The sequence below is a fragment of the Panthera leo genome, chromosome A3 (assembly GCF_018350215.1).
Source record: "Panthera leo isolate Ple1 chromosome A3, P.leo_Ple1_pat1.1, whole genome shotgun sequence".
NCBI lineage: Eukaryota > Metazoa > Chordata > Mammalia > Carnivora > Felidae > Panthera > Panthera leo.
Genome location: NC_056681.1, coordinates 114581401 through 114598315, shown reverse-complemented (window position 1 = coordinate 114598315; position 16915 = coordinate 114581401).

Genomic DNA, 16915 nt, shown 5'->3' with positions numbered 1-16915 from the left:
TGTCCACCTCCCACCAGAGGTGATCGTGTCGTTCACTACACTTTGGTTCTCCATCCTTCCAGCACAAGGAAGATTGAAGCTCTACCCCCTTGATGCTGGGCAAACTGTGCGACTTGCTTGGGCTAGGGAGACACGAGTATAAACAACATGTCCCTTCCTTGTAGAAGCGAGTGTGTAGTTGGCCACCTTCTATTTTTCCTGCCTCGCCAGGAATGCATACAGGAGCGGGTGTGAAGAGGGAGCTGGGGTCAGTCAGCCCAAGGCCCTGGGGCACTCAGAAGTCCCTGACCAGTCTGCCATGGATAGGTGGCATGACCATGATGGAAGCCCTGGTCATGTTAATGCCAGAACACTGGTGGTCGTGGGCTATTTATCCCACCTCATAACCTAGACTATCATGACCAAGGTACCCGGTGAGTTCTTCCGGTAGTTTAGCTCACTGAGTGGGTGTAAAGGAGAGAACTTCGGGGAGACGGAGCTCCTGTCTTCTCAACGACCAAGGTCACCTGGAGCTGAAGACATGTGAGAATTGTTCCATCTTTCATTGCCTGAGCCACATTCTGTAACATCTCCGAACATCACTGCTGGCCCTTCAACATCACCATTTAGGCTGGGGAACTTGGCACCAATGGAGTCAGACACTGAGGGGACCTGTCTTTTTTCTGCAATGATATAGATCCTGGGGACTGACAGGGCCTTTGTCTGCCTAGAGCTAAGCAGAGGGTGTGCAGGTTGGAACTTGAGACAAACTATAATTCCCAGACCCCCTTGCAACCAGGTTCAGGATGTGATTTTGGCCCTGCCAACCAGATACACTCATGGGAGAGTTTGCCGAAGCGGACCACGCCAGAGGCAGACCCGGCAGCTAACACAACATCTTCCTGGCTTTGCAACTGCCTTTCCACGCTCAAGAAGCTGGGAGTCTTGTTTGTGAGGACAGATGAAACAGTGGTAATCGGCCATGTGCCACCTAGTGTTTGCCTACCTAACCATGGTGCCTGAGCACTGCTGTGATGGGCAGAGGGGACCCGGACTGCAGCAGGGGAGGCTTCCTGGAGGGTGTGTGTGTGTGTGTGTGTGTGTGTGTGTGTGTGTGAAAGATGCACTGCAGTGGTTCTTGCTGCATAAGTGAGGAGGAGATGGTGCCACAGGGCTTTCCAGAGGGAACGATGGCTGGCGAACTTTCAAAGTAATAATCCTTTTCTAAGGATCCAGACGGTAGGAATGTGTGCACTTAGAACACTTGAGACCATAGGATAAGGAAATGTTTATTTATGTTATTTTTAATGTTTATTTTTGAGAGAGAGAGACAGAGTGTGAGTGGGGGAGGGGAAGAGAGAGAGAGAGACACAGAATCTCAAGGAGGCTCCAGGCTCTGAGCCATCAGCACAGAGCCCAACACGGGGCTCAAACTTAATGGACGGTGAGATCATGACTTGAGCAGAAGTCAGACGCTTAACTGATTGAGCCACCCAGGTGCCCGGAAGAAATGTTTAAAAACAGCAGTTCTCTCTCCTCACTCAGAATTTCACTTTCACAGGGTGGTTTCACACCCCGACCCCAGGGGATGTACTGAAGCACTAAGGTGGAACCAGGGCCTGAGGCCAGGTTAGCAGGTGACTGACAGGGGACAACAGACGCCTGGATTCCAGCTCAGGACAAGTCGTGTGGCCTCTCTGCCTCCATCTACTTTCCCCTTACGTGGGGGTCATTTCAACGTTTCCGAGATATCATGAGGAATGCTAAGAGAGGGACAGTTTCCCCAGAATACTAACGCATGTGTGAGTGCTGTTGATGTTGCTAGAAGAGGTGAGAAGAGGTTCGTTTCCAGAAGGGGTGAGAATCCCACGGACAGGAAGGAAAGCCCTGGAAAGGCACAGAGAAGAAAGGGACTGTGGAGGCAGGAAGGAAGGCCCTGGAAAGGCGCAGAGAAGAAAGGGACTGTGGAGGATCGGGGAAGAAGAAGAGTGCTTGCATATCTGAATGGTGGCCCGGGGTGGGGAGACTGATGGGGACCTGCAGGCCTGGCCCTCTGTGGCCCCTGCCTGGCCTCCTGGCCACCGTGAGCTCGTGCTGACAGCGGGCTGTGGATGCTCAAGAAGCACCCATCCAGGTGGGTTTTGGCAGGGGAGGGTGGCGACATGATGGACTCCCATGCAGGCCACCGGAGAATTTCACAGGTGACGGCTGACCCCGGGGCACACTGAATACACAACCCAGATGGCAAACCTCTTCCTCCACAAAGTTTCCAGATCACGCTGTTGTGTAAGGTGAAGGCTCCTTTTCTGCCAGCCAGTGTCTTTTCCTAGCATTTCTCAATCCTTGTTTAAGTAACAAAGGCCAGCTCAGTGTAGAGAGATGACCCTCACTGCACCCCAGTCCCATCTTGGGGCAGGACCGGGGTTCGGTTCACCTTGGAGAAAATCTCACACGTATTGGCATAATGATGAAACTGGTAAAATGTGACTTCGGTCCAGGTTTCCCTTCTAGGCCACTGCCACCTTCTTCCCTGTTGCTCCTGCTCTCCTTCCCACCCCCATCCCAGGAGGCCAGAGCACCTCCCTTCTCCTGACCGGGCTTCTGTCCTGTGCAGGCCAGCGACACCCCCACACGCGCACACATACACACGCACCGTTCGCAAGGGTCTGCTCTGGGTCTCGCTCTGCCAATCTGGGGAACCAAGGGTCTGCTCGTGTGACCGTGGGATCTGCTGCTGCTGGGACTCTGGGCACAGGTCAATCCCAGCTAGGAGTGAAGCAGGAGCCCAGTGAGAGAGGTTCCTGGCAATGTGGCAGCACAGAAGGTGAGAGCGTCAGGGTCAGGCAGGTGTTGGGGCACGACCCCATGCCGGCACCTGCTCACATGCAGCCTTCCCCTCTGGATCTTATCTGCTTCCTAAATGCCTCCACAGCTCCACAGTAATTCCCCTCATTGCAGAAAATCCTACTCCTCAGGAACATGCCGCGGAACGAAAAGACAGAATTCACTCCAGGGAGGTCAGCTGGCACTCTTGTCCCAGAGCAGAGTCGCTGCCTAGGCCCCAGAACAGATGCGGCTTGTCCTCTTGATACCCTGGCGTGTCCAGTGGCCACAGGAAGTGAGGCCTGAGATAACAGCAGCCCTGAACTCTTCAGCGACATTTCCTGGAACTTCTTGAGATAAAGAGAAAGCAAGCAAACCGCCTCTGAGCCGCAGCACTGGACCAGACGGCACTCCTCAGTCCCAGGGACGGACTTCACGTCTAGTTTGGGATTTGGGCTCAGTGGTCTGTGTAAACGAAGCCCCACTTCATGCACCAACCATTTCAATCAGGCTACCTGGACAGGGTAATGACAAAACTCGAGGCAGTATTTTCCAAGACTCAATTCAAATGCTGTCCCCAAGGGATGCCTGGGGGGCTCAATCAGTTGAGCCTCTGACTTCGGCTCAGGTCATGGTCTCACGGTCCATGAGTTCGAGCTCTGCGTCGGGCCCTGTGCGGACAGCTCGGAGCCTGGAGCCTGCTTCGGATTCTGTGTCTCCTCTCTCTCTGCCCCTCTCCCACTTGTGCTCCGTCTCGCTCTCTCTCAAAAATAAATACCCATTAAAAAAATTAAAAGACCAAATACTCTCCCCAAGCAGATGTGACCCGTCTCCCTCCACCCTCTTCCCCTCCATCTGCCTGCCACCGCCTGCTAGCTTTGTCATTGGCATTACTGAACTCTGCCATCCAGACAATAAGCTCCTTAAGGGCACAGAGCGCCGAGCACGGTCCTGTGGCCGCCTCGCCGCACCCCCTAAGTCGTCCTGGAGTGTTTATTGCCCCCGCCGCAGGCAGTCCTGCTAGCTGCCAGCCCTCAACTTCCGGCTGACCCCAGAAATTGCTCTCGGCTGCAGAAATCTGCTTCCGTGGGGGCCACACCCTCTTCCCGGGACAGCTGCATCCTTGAGTGGTCAGTGAGGAAATATCCCCCAACCTGGAATAGCTGTGCTGGGCCATCCGGGCTTCGGAACTCCCGGCGGGTTAGCTGAGCCCTCGTGACCACACGGCAGCAGGGTGACCGCCTCCGCCCACTCTGCCTCCTTCCCCTCCCCTTTCCCAGTGTTGAACCCAAGAGCATTCTCTAACAAACTTCCTGCATGCTAAACTCCATCTCAGAGTTGGCTCCCCCGGGGCACCCAACCTACAGCAGAGGGCCCGGCAAACAGGAGCTGCTCAATAAATGCGGGTTGGCATAATTGAACAGCCAATGCCTCCGTGGCAAATCAGATCAGGATGGCCTCACGGGGACTAGTAAGCTGACCATGTAAATAGGGGCAGCGGCCTTGCCAGGGAATGAGTGCCACGGGGCACCAGACCCCACTTGGCAGGCCGCTTTGAGTTACTGGGAGAAGCTGGAGCCATGGGAAAAGCCAGAGATAGTTTCGGAATTACACCTCAGGTGGCTCCAGCCAGAAGGCTGTTTACGAGTGAGAGGCCGCAAGACTCTCACTCTGCGCAGAATGACACCATTTTGCAAGCCATCCTCAATCTGTAATTTCTGCCCTTCTTACCAAAAGCAAATCCCTCGCATTCTGGGACGTGCCACAGCTCTGAGAGAGACAGAGTTCAGTAGTCGGGGGAGACAGTATTCTTTCCTGGGCCGCAACTCCAGCCCCGGCTTCTCAAGAAGTAAGCATTAGAAGGAAGGACGCGTCCTGAGGAACAAAACGGGTGGAGAGGCTGTCCTTAAGCGGGAGCTCAGATGACTGCATATAGATGCTTTAACGTTCCTACATTTGATATAAAAGCCCTGGTGATGGGAATCAGATTTAATACTGGAGCCATATTGCATATTATATGAAGCTTATTATATAAACAATGATATGCTATACACAGTTAATAGCGTAATAAGCCATGCAGATCTTATTCCATACACTCAATCATTTTATCATCTTTGCAAAGTGTGGCAAGAAACAATCCTCTTAAGATACTATCAAACAGGGGCGCCTGGGTGGCTCAGTCGGTTAAGCGTCTGACTTCGGCTCAGGTCATGATCTCATGGTTCGTGGGTTTGAGTCCCACATTGGGCTCTGTGCTGACAGCTCAGAGCCTGGAGCCTGTTTCAGATTCTGAGTCTCCCTCTATGCCCCTCCCCCCACTCATGCTCTGTTTCTCTCTGTCTCTGAAATAAATACACATTAAAAATTTTTTTTTAAAAAGATACTATCAAATAAATAGAAGCCTGGACACCATGAATCCCAACTGATCATTATGATAAAGATTTGTTGGGCAGAGTGGGCAGAATGGGGGAGCAGCGCCCCCATGGAATACGGCTTCATAGGTCTGTTCCTGACTGTGGATGGCCAGGTTGTAGAACCGCAGAACATGGAGCTGCATGGGCCCTTGGAAATCATCGTGTCCACGCAGACTCAGACACCCACCAATGGAGTTCTGTCACCTTATGACTGTCCCTGGCCACCCACATGTCAGGACCTATTTCTTCTGGATGCATTATCTTCCTGCAGTCACTATCTGGTTATTACAATACTTTGCCTTATCAACAGGCACATAGAACTGCATCAGGAAAGAAAGTAAGGTCAATACACACTTGTCAAAACCCATAGAATGTGGGACACGAGGAGCAAGCTAATGTCAACTGTGGGCTTTGCATGATGACGATGCATCAGCATAGGCTCATCCTATGTAACAATGGACCGTGCTGTGTGGGGTGCTGAGAGAGGGGAGCAGGTGTCTGCGTGGGGACAGGCAGTATAATGGGAACTCTGTACTTTCTGCTCAGTTTTGCTGTGAACCTAAAACTTCTCTGAAAATAGTTTATTAATTTTAAGAAAGGAAGAAAGAAGTCAGGCCCTCCCTGTACATGTGGAGCTCAATACCTCTATGCAGTGTTGACAGACACACTGTGGGCATGAACTCTGGGGTCAACCAGCTGGGTTCCCTGGCTCTTTCCTATCTCATGTAGGCAAAATAAAATGCATGATTGTTGGGTATTGTGAGGGATTGAGTTTCGAGTTGGAGGAATTTGGGTCTAGAAAAGAGAAAAGATGTAAATAGATACTCATCTAATTAATTATCTGCAATGTCCTTACTTTACAAGGGCAACACATCTTGGGCACACAGGGTTTCCCTTGTCCCCAGACCCCCTTCTCAGCACCCCACTTTGGTTCTTTAATTGAGGTCACTTCTCTTTGGTGTGGGTCCCGTTTGGTCTGGGCATGGAAAAAAAATTACTCAAGATGACTTGTTGTTGAAAGAAAAGGAGATAAGTTGCGAGAAGGGAAAGAATTTTCCTTTACAGCTCAGGAAATGCAACTCTCTAGATAAGTCTAAAAAAAAGTCTTTAAATGTCTCCCAATGCAAAAATAAAATTTCCTTTGAAAACCAAATGTATCATTCATGTGTCTCAAACCATTGTCTTGTTTTTTTTTGTTTTTTTTTGTTTTTTGTTTTTTTTTAATGAAAAAAGAGCTTGGGTTGGAGAGGGTGATCAATTTCAGACTGCTTCTTTTCTCTGTGAACATTAAACAAGCAAGAAAAGTAAGAGAATCCTTCTAATGCCCTTCCCCTGGCTTTTCCCACTGCCCGCAAGGCTGCAAGGGTTTCTTACAAAGTTATTTCAGTTATTGTAGTTTCTGGCCCTAATCCAACATTTTTGGCAAAGTATGTATTGGGAGTACTGCAGTGTCTACAGGGATTCAGCATCTGTGTGTGTGTGTGTGTGTGTGTGTGTGTGTGTGTGTGTGTGTGAGAGAGAGAGAGAGAGAGAGAGAGAGAGAGAGTCTGTGTTCATCTGTGTGTGTGCCTTGTGTGTGTTTATTTGTGCATGTGTGTGTTAACAGTTTTGTCCTGGTTCTCTAAGTGGTACCAAAGCTCTGGAGAGTCCTCAGGAACAACTTTGCAAAATGCCGTAACAGAACCTTCCAATCCTGCTTCTATTAAGCAATTCTGGCTTTGGAAAAGCAACTTTGAAAAGTGCCTCCAGCTGAGCAATTTGAAGATTCAGGATGATGTTTACATATTATGAAACAGTCCTCTCTCAAGGCCACCAAGCGCATTACCAGTGCCTCTGCGGCATATCATCTGGGCAGGTAATTGAACCCTTCTCTGAACCCCATCTGTAAACTACAGATAATTAACCCACTGTCACAGGGTTGTCCCGAGAATAAAACTGGAGGATGTCTGCAATGGAACTGCACAGAAGACGTGCTCAATAAATAGCAATCGCCTTCCTCCCCCTCCCTTCTTTGTAGCACTGGGGCCAAGGCATGGCTCTATACCCTTCCCTCCCGGCCCTGCCTGCTGGACACGCTTCCACACAAAATGGCCAGGGAATGAGCCCGTTCTGGCTGTCACCACTTTCCCCTCTTTTCAGCCCCGGTTCCAAGTCCACAGTGGCTCTCCCTTTCCTGAACTTGATAGTACCCACAAAGTCAGCATCTAATAACAAAAAGCTGAGCTGCTTATTAAGGGTCTCAAGTGTCTTTGTTTTGTCTGCCAACCAGACTATATGGTACCAGAAGGCAGGCTAGAGTTTCCTGTGCCTGTTGTTTCCTCCTAAACCACCTGGACTAACCTGAGGCTGGGTGTTTGGTGCTGTACAAATTGGGACAATTGAGTCCCGGGAGGTCTGCCACCAGGGAAGTTTCCAGCACAGCAGGGCTGTGTGGGACACACAACAGTGCTGGGAAGCCTGAGGTTCTGGCCACTAGAGGAGAGTTCTCCAGTTCTCCCATACTCAAACCTTGTGCCTCTTCTATCCTCTGAAATTGAGGCAGGCAAAGGCGACAAGGACAGATCTTGGAAGGCAAGCTGGTGCCTGATGTCAGTGGCTCCCTTTCCCCACTGGAGACTCCAGTTACCCAGAAACCTACATAACCTCAACTTCTAAAACCATCACTTACTTTTGGACCAGTTGTGAAATTCACCTCCCCAAGCACAAAAGCCTTCTAGTTTACTTTCCAGAAGCTCTTGGTGTTATGGAGGCACTATTACCCTGCATGGGGAAGGTACTCATCCAGCTGTGCATAACTACTGATTCTAGGGAGTCAGAGACCCAAGCTGGAAGCCCAAATCTACCATATATTAGCCCCGAGTGACTAAATATTAGTGTTCTTCACCTATAAAGACAATGATGCTTTTACCTCCAGAACTTTTGTAAGAATTAAAGTTATTAATGATCGCTAACATTTGTTAAGTACTTACTGTATACCAGGCTATCTGGACCCCAGAACAGCCTCGTAATGTAAGCAGTCTTATGACGCCTATTAGGCAAGAAACTTAAAAAGTCTCAGATGAGATGTCAGAGTTACTTGCTCAAAGTTGACATCCATTAAACGGCAAGTCTAGGAAAAGCAACAGGAAGTCTTTTTAAGAGTTGTTATTCTTATGTATGCCTTGTCTTTCCATCTGTAATTGGAGACTTTTAAGGATAAAAAGTATACCTTCTACCTGTTTTATATCCAACTATATAGTTTTTTTTTAAACACAAAAAAATGCTTAATAAAAGAACGAAGGAGGTTTTCTGTTTTGTTTTGTTGTTTTTGTCTTTTTTTCAGGAGAAAAGGACATGAACTCAGAGAAATAGGAATTAGAATATAGAAAATTAGAGATTTTTTTCATACAGCTCCACTAGAGACAAAAAGAATAGACAAACTATTCTTCAAAGTCCTTTCTAGACTTTAACACTGGATACTAAAAATAGCTTAACCAATCAAGCTGTTGACCTTGTTCATGTCTGCAATTTGGTGTGATCTACCTGTTCATTAGTTTCTGACCATCATCACTCACTGGAGTGCACCGTTCTGCCCCTGAATTCCAACGGAAAAATGAATGAGCCTGTGATGAGTGAAAAGGCCTTTATCAACTAGGAGAATTGCTTTCCATGTGAACAGAGCTCCCAGGATTTGACCAGCTGGTTCTTACCTGTTCCCACCAGGGTCCTGGCTGTACTGTGAGAGCCTTGTGATTAGGAACTTGATTACTTGTCAGGGGTTGGGGGTGGGGAGGGTACAAAGGCAGGTGAAGAGAGAGCCTTCTCATGCCAATGTAAGGACAAGAACTCTTCTCCCAAGTCAAGGACAGGAGATTTCCAAAAACTCAGAGTTCTTGCCAAAGATATATCCAGATTTCCTTCTATGCTTTTGGGTGGAAATATTCTATTCCCAGGTTGGTTGATAAGGTCTCCTTCTCCTTAATTCATGTAATAGCCAAACTTCAAAAGTTGTGCACTGAAGGGGCGCCTGGGTGGCTCAGTGGGTTAAGCGTCTGACTTCAGCTCAGGTCATGATATCACAGTTCGTGGGTTCAAGCCCCACGTCAGGCTCTGTGCTGACAGCTCAGAGCCTGGAGCCTGCTTCTGATTCTGTGTCTCCCTCTCTCTCTGCCCTTCCCTGCTCATTCTCTGTCTGGCTCGGTCTCTCAAAACTGAACAAACGTTAAAAAAAAAAAGTTGTGCACTCAAACCAAGGGTGGCCAATTCTCATGAAAACCTGCTAATGTGAAAACCTCTCTAGATGGAGCACATCATCTCCAGTTCTTCCTATCCTTACTTAGTCTGCCTAATAGATCACCTTACCTGCCTGCTCGACCCGTATAGGCATTTGTGCAGATCAGTGAGGGCACAGGGCCAAGACCTGAGCCTGTAGGGGTGTTGCAAATAGGCAGAGAGAGAGCAGAGGGAGCACTCATGCCCTAGACCTGAGACAGAGAAGCAGCAGCTTCAGAGCCAGAAGGAGAAAATGGGATCCCAGAACCCAGTGGTTATCAAGAATGAGGGCTGGTGAAGTTCGATAGGGAAGGTTCAGGAGTTGTCTGGAAAGTAAAGGGACATAGTGAGATTATGGATTCCATGTGGAAGAAGTCTAGCAATCCATAGGTGAAAGGGAGTGGAATAGGACATCAAGGGGAAGCAGAATTGTTTAAAGAAGAGGAGTCTTGGGCCTGTTCACAGGTGAGGAAGGAGCCAGTGGAGGGAAAAATCTTTAGGGTGACCTACCATCCTGGTTTTCCCAGAACTGAGAAGTTTCCTGGGATGCGGGACTTTCAGTGCTAAAACTGGCAAAGACCCAGGCAAACCCAGATAAATAAGTCATCCTACAAAATGCAAATAGGACAGTATGGGGATGGAGAGAGAGATTTATAGGATCCTGGAAGAGGCAGAAAGGCTAACCGAAAAAGGACAATGAATTCTCTCTATACGCCCATTTTCATGCTACCGAGAAGCATCCTGGTGCACAAAGGACACGTGGGTGTATGAATTATAGAAACACATTCTCAATTGCTCAATGAGTTTGGCGCAGGGTGAAGTCTGGATGTCTATGCTAGTTCTCATTTCATGCTCTTGATTGGCTCACTGAATTATCTAGAGCCTTCTGGTCACTGACCTTCCAGCTCTCTGCTCTCCAACTCTTCAACTCTCTAACTCAGGCTTTCATTGTGACTCCTCAGTTCCTGACAAATACAGCTCCTGGGAGCCGAGGCCCCAGGCCAGGCTTCTCTGAAATGCTGCAGGGGCAGGAAGCACCCGGGCCCGCAGCATGCCCAAAGACGTTCTAGAATGTCCCCTCACCCTTCCTCCCCTCCCATTTGGTGACATCGCTATGGAGCTCACATCCTGAAATCTCCCTTTGACACTGTGTCATACCCAGCCTCTCCCATCTGGGACCCACTTTTTTCTACAGTGGCTTCCCAGGAGCATGGGTTAGGCACACAATTCCTGTGTAGTGAATCTTCTCTCAGAGTTTAGGAACTTCTCCAAAGCTGACAAACCTCTCCCCTTTATACCTGCAGGAGTTAGAAGAAAACAAGGTGTCTAGAAAATCAGGAACAGCCCTGGCTGTGCTGCTGTTAGCCATGTGCCTCTGGATAAGTAATTCAAGATGTCTAAGCCTTCATTCCTATATCTGTAAAATGGGTGTAACACCTACTGCCCAGGGCCAGCCTAATCGAATGAGAAGGATAAACAAAATTCTTAGACACACTATAAAGAATTCTAAATTCTTGGGGCACCTGGGTGGCTCAGTCGGTGGAGCGTCTGACTTCAGTCCCAGTCATGACCTTACAGTTTGTGAGTTCAAGCCCCGCATAGGGCTCTGCACTGACAGTGTGGATTCTTTCTCTCTCCCTCTCTCTCTGCCCCTCCCCTGCTTATGCTTTCTGTTTCTCTCTCTCAAAAAAAAAAAAAAAAATGAAAACCTTAAAAAAAGGAATTGTAAATTCTTAGACATGCCATAAATAAGTTGGCAGCACAGGAGGAAATAATCAGTTAAAAAAGACATACTGGAAAGCCTAGCAATAAAGATCTGTTGAATGGATGAATAAATTAATGGACAAATGTGGAATCGCTAAGGTCAGTCAGACCTGTGCAGAGCCTATAACCCAGTCAATGCTAACCTAGGTATAAAAACAATGTGAGCAGAGACAAGTTCGTGAAGACAGAAGTTTGAAGTAAGTCGGAGGTGTGAAGACAGACAAGATGGCAGCACACCAGGGGCAAAGCACTGGTCACAGAGAACGTGTCATGGTGGCAGACTGTGCTCTGGCCGTGAGAAGTCTGCTACCTATGAGGCCAAGCACATGGTATATGTTGTGTGCTAAACCATCCTAGAATCCCATAACAGAGGCTGTGGGAGCCAGACGTGGTGTAGACCTGAATGGAGACAAGTCAAGCAGAGAGCTCTAAGACAATAGACCTACTGGCTTGTGGTGAGCTGGAGAATGTGTGTCCTTTAATAGGGAGATACTTAAAAATCAGTCAAAAGCAGGGCAGCTGGGTGGCTCACTCAAGCCTCCAACTCTTGGTTTCAGCTCAGGTCGTGATCTCATGGTTTGTGGGCTCGAGCCCCATGTTGGGCTCTGTGCTGACAGTGCAGAACCTGCTTGAGATTCTCTTTCTCCCTCTCTTTCTGCCCCTCCCCCCTGCTTGAAGTCACATGCACAAGCTTGCTCTCTCTCTTTCAAAATAAATAAACATTAAAAAAAAAATCAGTTAAAAACAAAACCTTTGCCAAGCAAACAAATAGGGATCTAGAAAGCTGCTGAGAGAGTAGAAGAGCTTGCCAGTTTATGGCAGGCCTGCTAAGGGAATGTAGATCTTCTGACCACAAGCAACACTTTGTTCAGATGTCAGGGGAGAGCCGAGGGCCTGTGGACAAGGCAGGCGCAAACACAGATCTTCTGTGATCCTCAGCTCAAGATGAGCCTCAGACTGTTTTCAACACTGGCCTTGTCCTGATGCAAATTCTGAGATAAAAGTGCAATAAAAAGTGTTCAAGGAGCCAACAGAGGGACATAACGCCCAACAGGTAATGAGACACAGAAAGAGACTAGCGGTATGAGGCTGCTGGGACAGCCATAATGCAGTCCCACAGACTGGGTAGCCTGAGCAACAGAAATTCATATCCTCACGGTCCTAGAGACTGGCAGTCCAAGATCAAGGGGCAATGGTTTCTTCTGAGGCCTTTCTCTTTGGCTCATCTTCTCCATGTATCTTCATATAGTCTTTCCTCTTTGTTCTCTGTGTCCCGATGGCTTCTTTTTTATAAGAACACCAGTCACATTGAATTCGGACTCACACTAACGATCTCATTTAACCTTAATTACCTCCTGAAAACCGTATCTCCACATACAGTCATATTCTGAGGTACTGGGGGTGAGTCCACATATGAATTTTGGAAGGGACACAGTTCATCCCATAACACCAGGTGTCGTGGACACAGTAGATTCAGATAATTCAGAGTCTACCGAAAGCATCATTTCTTCTGGTTCTAAGCTTTACTACTTATGTGACTTAAGCCAGATTACTTAATGTCAGTGAGCCTCAATTTTCACATCCATGAGATTGGGGAAAATAACACCCAGAATTAGAGAAGACAACACGACATGTGTATAAGGGTCACAGTACATGGACCTCATGTGTCCTCAATAAATGTAAACCTTCCCCGCCTAAGTCATACTACCTCAGACTCCTCATAAGTATATACTAAGGAACAAGTTTGAAATGGAACATCTTTATTTTGCCTGAATTTGGCATGTCCCATTCCAGGGGCAAGACGAAAACAGGACCATAACTTATGAGTGGAGACAATGAATGTGTTATCAACAGCAACGCACATTCCGAGATAGGGCAGGCTCTGCTTCCCAGGGTCCAGCTTATCCCTCCCTTGTCTACTGTGGTGGGTTGAGAAAGGACTGGCACCATCTTGAACCATAAATCATTTCCAAACAGTTCCTGGAGGGCACCAACCCCCAGAGCAGCACCTTCCATGCAGCTAAAGAATTTCCTGCCAAAACAGATAAGAATTTCCTGTTTTGCTTTTCATTATTACTTTAAGTAATTATCCTCCGAGTCTCGGATCCTCACGAGCAGCAGGGGTTGAGAGGGTGTGTCAACATCTTTTCTAGATTAACTCAGGGCCATTGCTTTAGAAATGGCAAGTTGAGATCTGGACAAAATGCACAAAATGGCCAGTCGGGAGTGAGAAGGGATATCTGATGCATGGGGTTGCCCTTCGTTTGTCAAGGCACTTTGCCCATCCCTTTGGCCATGATTCTAGACCGGGAAGAAGTATCCTTCCTGTCACTCAGCCTGATTCTCACCTTAGAGTTCAGGAGGGAGCCCCCCCAAGCCTTCGGACTTACCCCTTTTCCCTCTCAGGAAAGTCACAGGGTGCCCTTCAGGGCATCTGCACATGCTCAGACAGCCCAGGCTGGACAGCTAGAGGATCCCCTCTGGGGGTTCTGGGAAAACTGGCTTGAAATTTCACACCCAAGGGGACGGCTTCAGCCCACCTGCACATTCGACAATTGTCTAGGGCTCTCCACACACTCCCTTGCCTTCTGTCCTCCCTGGAGAAGAGAGCAGACCCCCCCTTCTAGAGCTGAGGGCACCTTCCCACCTCCCTCACTCCAGACCAGCTCCCTATCCTGATTTCCTTCGTTCTGTAGATAACACCCCTTTCTTCTAGTCATATGAACTCAAAACCTCCTGCTTATATTTATTTCTCCCTCCTCCTCCTTATACACCGTCAACTACCAACCCCCCCTCCCCATCACCTCCTGCTCCGAGGATAGCGGTGGCCTCCTACCTGGTCTCCCCCACCCCTTCTCTGGCGCTGCTGGTGCCATCCCCACACTGCTTTACAAGTTCACAGACCTGCTCAGAACTTTCAGGGCCTAGAAGATAAAGGCACACGCCCCTCCTCCTGGCTCTCCAAGTCGCCCTCGTTTCCTGAGCCACCGAGATTTGCAGGGTGTTTGTCATCACGGCAAAATCTAGTTTGTCCTGATGGCCGTAACTGGAGACCTAAGAGGCCACCTAGTCCCATCCTCTGCTTCACAGGCAAGGAAACTAAGGCTTGGGAGAAGTGAAAGGACTTGCCCAAGGTCCCGTCATTAATAGAGACTCAGGTCTAGAACTAGGTTCCCCTAACCTCTGGTCCAATGCTTCTTTCCTGACACCATCCTGTAGATCCGTGAGACAAGGACCTAAAACAGGAGTCTGGGATCCCAACCCCTCCCCACCATGACATAGCTATGTGATCCTAAGTAAGTCACTCCTGCTCACAGGCCTCAGTTTCTCCTCTTCTAGAATGAGAACATGGGACAAAAACCCCTCTGAGTCTGCCTTGCTATGTGCCCCTCTGTGTGCATGATCTTCCCCACAGCGTTCACTACATGCCTTGCACAGAGGAGGCACTTACGATGTGATCCACAGTGGTCTTTGGCGTATCCCAGCTCTCCCGTGGGAATGACCAACACTGCTTTCTCCAGGTGGGGCAAAGGCCAGGCAGAGGCGCTGACCCACCCTCGAATCTCCCTTCCCACCTTCTAGGTCCTCTCACAGTTGCCCACAGGCAGGAGCTTCTGCTGGTCTCATCTACCAGACCCTGCCGTTAGCTGTCCCTCCCTGAATGAACCTTCACAGACCTTAACTGATGCTGCAAAAGTACCTGTTTCTTGGCAGTAGGTGTGCCCTACAAGGAGAGATGTGGGCTTGCTTCGTCCCGAGGGGGCTTCTTTTGTCTTTTCTTATCACACCCCCATTCTTGAGTATCCTAAGACTTTCAGCCTTTTAACCGGGTCATTGTGTTTCTGTCCAGGACTAGCTCTTAAGCCCTTTTCTTTTGTCGTTTGATCTCCTTTCTCTAGGTCATCTCTGCGCAAAAAGAACCAATTCTTTGGAAGTTAAGACACTTATCATGGTTCTAACATGTGGCAGACTATCTCATACTCCTGAACACGGTGGCAAAGTTGGGGCTGCCCCTCAGCCATTAGCCACATGCCTCGCATTCTTAAGGGGATGGTCAACCACAGAGCAGGAAGGATCTCAGAGTACGGGTGACCTCTTCTTACTGGGGGCAGAGATCCCGCGAGCTGGTGCAGCGCCTGTCAGAGCAAACATTTTGCCACAGACACCGGTTCACAAGGACACTGGCGGCTGTGGACTTGCCCCTTTCCACTGTGAGCCAGCAACGTGGAGGACATAGGAGCAACAGCAGAGGAGGAAGAGCCAGAGGCGGGGGTCCCTGCCGCCTCAAGAGCCTTCAGTGAAGCTCCCCTTCCACCTGAGGCTGCACAAGTTAACTGACCAGACCACAGATGGAAAGGAACCCAGGAGGTGTAATTCGACCTGCCCGTGAGAACCACTCTCATCACATATATATATTTCAAATGATCTAATAGCCACATTAGTAAAAACAAATAGGCAGGTAAAATTAATTTGAATAATACATTTTATTTAACCCATTACACCCAAACTAATATCATTTTGACAGGTAATCAATATAATTACTATTGAGAAAGTTTACATTCTTTCGGGGGACGCTATCTTTGAAAGTCAGCGTGTGTTTTACATTTTACAGCACATCGCAGTTTAGATGAGTCACATTTAGGGTACTCACTTGTGACTCGTGGCCTCTGGATTGAGGGCACAGCTGTAACAGCCTCTTATTACTACAGATGAGGAAACTGAAGCCCCAAGATGAGAAGTGAATTCCATCAAGATCCCAGCCTCCAAGGTGGAGTTAAAGCCTAGGTGTTATGCAACATTCTTTTAGCTGTACCGCTAAAACCAAAACCAAACTGAACCAAAACAAAACCCAGAAGAGACCAAAAAGTGCCACTCGGCAAGCAAATAAGATGTTGGTTTATACCAATCCCAGACAAAAGGCTCAGGGTACATTAGCAGCGTTATAAGGAGTCACGTGACTTTCAGTCTAAGCAAGCTGCATGTTGAGAGAATTTACCACCCTCTGCAGGAGGTGCTTATTTGTGCTACACTGAAAGCCAAGCGGAGGCAGCCTCCCTGCACAACAGACAGATGTCCCTTCCAAGAGAAAGGAGTCCTGCAGGGCTGCCCCTCCCCCAGCCAGCAGCGCCCCCACTAGTGGCCACTGGTTCCGTTAGCTTGGCTTCTGAACTGCAGCAGGATGTTAAACAAGATATTGGTGGTAAAGAGAAAAGAGTGTGGGTTCTGGAATCGAGTTGACCCAGGTTCCAATGCCCGAGAATCCTCTGAGTCTCTGCTCTTTCCCCTGTAAAATGGGGAAGGTGCTGATGTGACTTGACGGCTGCTGGGAAGATCGAAAGGCCTGGCCCTGCCAGGTACATCCTCAGGCACACAGTCAGGCCTCAGTAAATGTTGGCTTTCCTTCCCTGATCTTCCTGAGGCTGGTTTCTCACAGCAAACCAATGCCGTTCTCCTAACTGTTTGGGGGAAGGGAGTGTTGGCGCTGAAGGGCCACTCTTGGCCAGGACCTCTGAGGTAGCTGTCTCAGCAGATTTGTGAGCATCTCTGGCGTAGCTCCCCAGGCCTGACCATGGCCTGCATGGAGCACGGCCCTCCTGCAGCCACATGTGACCTTCATGGCAGCACTGCTGCCCCAGGTTAGAGGGAAAAAACAAGTCAGGATGTCACATCTCCTGCGTCACCGT